This window comes from Anser anser (genome assembly GCF_964211835.1).
Source record: "Anser anser genome assembly, chromosome: 13".
In the NCBI taxonomy this organism is placed as follows: domain Eukaryota; kingdom Metazoa; phylum Chordata; class Aves; order Anseriformes; family Anatidae; genus Anser; species Anser anser.
In genome coordinates, this window is record NC_139734.1 from 22,262,209 (window position 1) to 22,268,265 (window position 6,057).

The window sequence follows — 6,057 nt, forward strand, 5'->3', positions numbered from 1 at the left end:
AGAGGGTAAATCCAGGGAATTTATATCAAAGCAGGAACACTCCTAAGGAACTCATATGGTGCTGTCATCTTCTGCTCACTTCTGGGTTATTGGGAGCTGCAGGCCCGCGTCCAGCTGAGGGACCTCCCCACGAGGGCTGTAGTTTGCAGGTGACCTGGGATTTTGGGGATTTGCAGCCTCAGGTCTGGTGGTGTTACGTGACAGCAATAACCACGGGAAGAAAAGCCCGAGCATTTGCTCTTAGATGTGTCCCAGCAGTTAGAGATTTAGGCAAGGAGAAAGATCACAGGACTCAGACATAATATCCTATAGTAACACAGTCTTAAACCAGCAATTTCCTCTTTGGACTCCACGTCGGATCAAGGTTTGATGAAGCACACCATTCAGAATATTGGTTAGAGGATTTGGAAAGAGCTAGTAGCCATTTGTTATGGCACTGAATACTAAAAAATTAAATTGCTTATTACAAAGGCATATTTCAAGCAGCTAACAGATACGGCCCTAATGAGTGCCATTTGCCTTCATCTCTTTTATTGCAGGTCCAGCAGTCGTGGCTCTCCGAGCTCTGGATTTCCAGCGTTGGGGAATGCTGCATTTCTAGCCTGAACTAGCCAACACAAACATATGTGTTTCATCTCAGAATAAAAAATGATTGAAAAATAGCAAACCATGTAATTTTTGAAATGAGTAATTCATTTGTGATTTTAAATAAAATGCTTTTGGATGTGAAGGCCAGCTTCTCTGGATCAATTGGATGAAGACATCTGCTTTATTTCAAGGAGATCTGAAGAGGTAAAACTTGACAGTTCTTTGTTTAAATCTTCGCTATCTCCTTTGTATATCTAAATTACATTTACTGATATACAATGTTGACGTTTTTGTAATACTTTTAAATCTCATAACCTTCTGTTTCAAATTCACAGTCTTCTACCACTTAAGCTATTATTATTTTTACCAGTCCCAAGGGTGTGCTAGAGTCTCTTTGGTACAAATTAGAAAGGCTTTTATGAAAAACTTACAGTTTATATAAAAGAGGTTCTCTTTGGCTTCCCAGCCCCACCATCACTAATGCCAACGTAGTAACAGCTTCTCACGTAGGCTCACCCAGAACGGGTCTCCGTGGCATCTGGCACGTTAGCGCTGGTGTGAGGCTTGTTCACAACTAGACTCGAGGATCTGAGATGGTGTTAGAAACAGTAGCGATTTTCCCCAAGAGGGGAAAATAAAGCCAAATGTTGACAGGCTGATGAATACACACGTCAGGGGACCTTCTGACAGCAGAGCTCTCCTCCAAGCTGGTTGCAGGCCTACCTGCAGCTCGGCTGCTAACCAGGGTTTGGTCCCAAGCGGTGGCAGAAGCGCTTTTGGGGAAGACAGAGCGCTAACCGATTTTGCATGGAATAAATACTGGGGTAGAAATGATCAAATAATCCCCAGGAGATGGCACAGGCCAACACCAAGCAGTTCTGAAGTCCGTGTAGCGGAGAAAAGCTGCGGGGAGAGGCTGGGAAAGACTGGAGGGAAGAGAACATGAGAGCATGCCGGAGCAAACTCTGGAAGGGTGGCGGGTCAGAGCTGGAGGGTGGCTGGGAAGCCTGAGAGGGAGGAGGTAATCCTAACTACCACATAGCTGGGGCTGTCACTTCGTACTGAAACATGAAGGGGATTGTCAGGGAAAAGGAAAGCAGGGTGTAGGTGAGGTGATGTGCCCAGGGTAACCCAAAAAACCCTCTCCCTAAAGAAGCATTGCTGTACAACAATTTCTGATACTTGGCTCAGGTCTTTTGTCCTGGCTTTTCACATTAAGACAAGTGAGTCTGATGTGATTTGACATCCCCTGGATTTATCAGGTCTGTGAGGGTCTGATCTTTGCTTGCACTTAACATTTCCCTCTTCGAAGAGGAGAAACATCCTGCACGCTTCTCCCTGTAGGAAGCTGCCCAAAGGGCAGCGTGATGGGGGGTCCCCGAGCACTGGATGAATGCCCACGGCATCCTGAAGATGTCACAGGGCACATCTATTGCTCCTAACACAACACCAAATCCACCTCCAGGATCTCCTTGTGAGCCCTCACCTTCACCAGCTGAAGGCTCGTGGTGACTCTCACCGCGAGTGTTTTCTCCATGCCTTACAACAAGGAGTAGAGTTTGTGGAGGACGAGCAGGGAACAGATTTTCCATGGTCAGAGCTGGGCTGCAAAAGGGAAGACTCCTTGGGGCCCAAGGAAAGCGGGGCATTTGACAGGGGATGAAAAAACAGTGGGCTGCCTACAAACAGACCTCCTTTTGGGTAACAGTTGGACTCAAAATAACTCATAACTAAGCACACACCAGGACGTGCCTGCTGACCGCCACCCAGTCCTCTCTGTACCGTGGGGATCTGCCCTTCTGGAGACTCCAAGAACACCATGACCAAGGTTATCTTGCTTCCAGCGCTTCACTCTCAGGCTTCTGAATTTATATTTTTTCCAGAACACTGGGACCTACAGCTTCACCTGATGTGTTCTTATTAACGGGGTTGCTCAGCCCTACGGGGATGTCAGCAGCGCCAGCAGCTAACGGAGAGGGTTGCCAGGTGAACTGCTAGCTCCAGGCAACGTCACGGAAGAACACAGTCAAGGTCCCCGTGGCACCAGCAGTTAAAATTAATTCTGTTAAATCTGAATTAAAAAGACATTGATGTTTGCAGTGAAGGAAACAACGGTGTGACCTAGTCCTTCCTCAGTTACCAAAATGGATCTGAGAGGACCTTATCGATAAGGGCGATAAGGACGATAAGGGCCATTGTGCAGCATTGGGTTTGTGGTCTACAGGGAGCAAAGGAGAGGCCAGGAGAAGCGGAGCAAGGGAGAAGTCGAAGAGAAACCCCCATCAAGGTCATAGCATCTACCATACACAGTCACCTACAGCCCGTCCCGGCAACATCTGCTCTGCTATGGCAAGGGGCGTGCTAATGAAAAATAAATTGTAAGCTCTTACTTAATGCAAATTTTAGACAAAGAGGAGAACAAAGGAACGCTCCAGGCAAAAGTTGCGGAAAATGATGATCATTAATAATTTCTTCAACTCTAGCTACAAGATTTTCATCAGTCTTCTGAGGAGGCATCACACTAACCTTCCAGTCAGAGAATCCATAAATCAACAAGAAGTACCTGTTTGATCACAGAAATAAGTGGAGAACTCATCCCCAACATCAGGGCCTTCTGGTTTCGACACATGCCCTACACACGGCTTTTGAAGGGCCTGGAAACGCCCCTGTTTTCCTGGCAGGTAGAGCACGTGGCCTGAAGCTGCCCTCTGGCAGCAAGGGCAGCCGGACGCACGCTCTGCCTCCAGGATTCACAGCCTCACCCGCCCAAGCGCTGGCGTCAAAACCGCGGCCCTCGGGTTCAGGCTGAGATCCCTGGTAACGCGCTGCCAGGTTTTCACAAGTTTTGTTGCACGCAGGGAAGGCAACGAAGCTTCGTGGGCTGGTTCAGAAACCCGGTCCTGAGGTCGGCCTGGTTTCTAGGCGCACGTGCTTGAAGACCGGACCGCTTTCTTCCTGACAGGAGACTACGAAACCTCGCGTGGGGTCTGTCAGGCCGTGTGAATACCCAGGGAAGGGGGCTCCTCGCCACCCCCAGCAGAGCTTACCTAAAATCCAGCCCCCCCAGCCCTGATTTCTGCTTCTGCCGGGTCCCACCTGGCACCTCAAAGCGCCGCCAACCCCGGACCGTGGCTCGGGTTTGCACACCATTTATTGGTTTGGGGGGGTGTAGCCCTTCCATGCCGTGTTTTTACACCTCCCACCCGAGTTTCTGGGGGTCGCAGGGCGGATCACAGCCGGGCCCCCCCGGCCGCCCCCTGTTCAGGCGCGGCCGAGGAGCGGCGCTGCCCCCTGGCGGCACGGCCCCGGCCCCGGCCGGCAGCTCGCTCCTGCTTGGCCTCTTCAATACGTTTGTGTTATTATTATTGTTATTTTTATTCCGTGGCCCAGCCAAGCCCCACAGGGGAGCTGCTCTCAGGGCGCGCTGGGGGCTGGAGGCGGTGGCGGAGGGGAGAGCTGGCGGGGGGCTGTTAGAGCAGGAGGGGCTCAGAGCCCGCACACGCAGCCCCCCCTGCCTCGAACACCGAGACGCAGGGTATCGGAAGGCCCTGCCACGATCTCACCTCTCCTAACACCCAACGTGACGCTCCGGCGCTCCCTGACGCAGCAGGCTGGAGACCAGGGCTGTAGCTGGGTCCAAGAACGCAGCTACCTAACAGCCACGTAAATCTGGGGGCTAAGCATCAATCCAGAGCCCTTACATGAAGAGATGCCAGGAAATCCCTTGTACACGGCTCAGGAATCCCCCAAACTGGCAGACAGACGCTCAGGAGCAGCGCTGCTGCCCTGCGCCTTCCCCAGCCGCCCGCCCCAAGCCTGGCCCAGCAGAGCCCCGCGGGCTCAGGACCACCCGCGGCTCCCCCTTCCACCCACCACAGAGCTCTCCTTACCAGGCCGGTGACTTCTTTGTCTCCATTTTCGAAAGGCTTCGTAGCACGCCACTACCGCCTACCAACACCGACGGCAGCCAGGGCTTCCCCATCACTGCTGCAGGAGGCTGGAGGAACAAGCGATGGCACAAGGCTTGCCAGGACCTATCCTGCCAGCAATGCTCCAGAAGGAAGAAGTGCTCCCAAAATCACTTCAGGAGCAGCCTGAGGCTCTCTGTGTCCCCAGACTGTTTACACCCAGCCCTCTGCCAGAGTCCTGTTGGGAGCTCCTGGGTCGCAGCGGAGCTGCTCAGGACCCGTGGGTGAGGGAGCAGTGCTGGGAGCCGTGCTGGGAGCACGCAGAGAGCAAGCAGGGGGCCTGCGGGCATCGGGCAGCAGCTGGACTGCGGGGTGGCACCTCACAGGGTGGGTTCGAGGGCGCACAGCAGGATGCACGCTGAACCGAGGCACCTGCGTGTGGTTCTGGATGCGGCCTCCAGCGCGAGCTTCTCTGCGAGCCTAAGCGCAGTCCCCTCTAACTAACGAGGGCCCCCTGTTTCTGTCAGCTGGCGGTCGTGCTTCCCCATCAGGAGTTCATGCTCACTCCTCTGCCTGGAAACTACCTGGATTTTAGCTCTTTTTTTTTTTTTTTAATTTAGGGGACACCAGAATGTGGCACTCCGGGCTAGACTTTTCCCCTCCAGCAGGAGGGAGCTTTCAGGGAAGGGGATGTAAGCCCCCTTTTACAGAACCTGGGCACTACGGTGCAATGCCCCTTCCCCTCCCAAACATCCAGCTTGTTTAAGGCACCTGGCAGCACTAGGAGGACACCTCAGGTCCTACACTAGGTGGCAAATCTCCCTAACGCACGCGCAGATGCTCATAGTGACCGAACTCTTACCTGGCTGTGGAGCTGGGAGAGGAGACGGCTGACTGGGGGACACACGGGCTCCCAAAGCCTACGCAGACCGCTAACAGCGCAGCCAAGGGCCTAACCCAAAAGCGCTCCCAGAAGCCGGGAGATGTCAGGCTCTGCAGGTGCCCCCAAAAGAACAAATACCTAGAGCGGGGTGAGGATCCCTGACCGCGCAAGGAAGTTTCTAACTGGGTGTCTCTAGCTTCCAGGTTCCTTCTAAAAAAAGGAAGGAAACAATAGGCCTGGAGCAAAGCAGAACAGCCAGATTTTAGCATGAAGGACCCCACCACCCTTGGCTCGCACCACTAAAGCTGCTGCACATCTGCACCAGCCACCACTTCCCTACCGGAGCAGGGAGGCTACCCAAGAAGCCTGGTCAGAAACCAGCACCTATTGCTTCCAAAGAGCTCATGAGAGACTGTAGGTGATGTTACTTCTCCAGGACAGCAAGAGGGGAGGCACCTGGCAGCAAATTTATCTGGCAAGGTCCCTTGCTGGCAATTGCAGGCAGCTGGGGGTGTCAGCACCACCTGTGCTGATGCAATGCCCGCTATCTCCCCAGCTGCCCGGCCCGGGGGTGGCACCGTGTCCCCAGCCGCCTGCACCAGGGCTGGGTGGGCAGAAGGACAGCCGGGCAGTTGTGCCAACACGTGGCTCCTTCTGAGACGAGGTTCGGTGTCACCT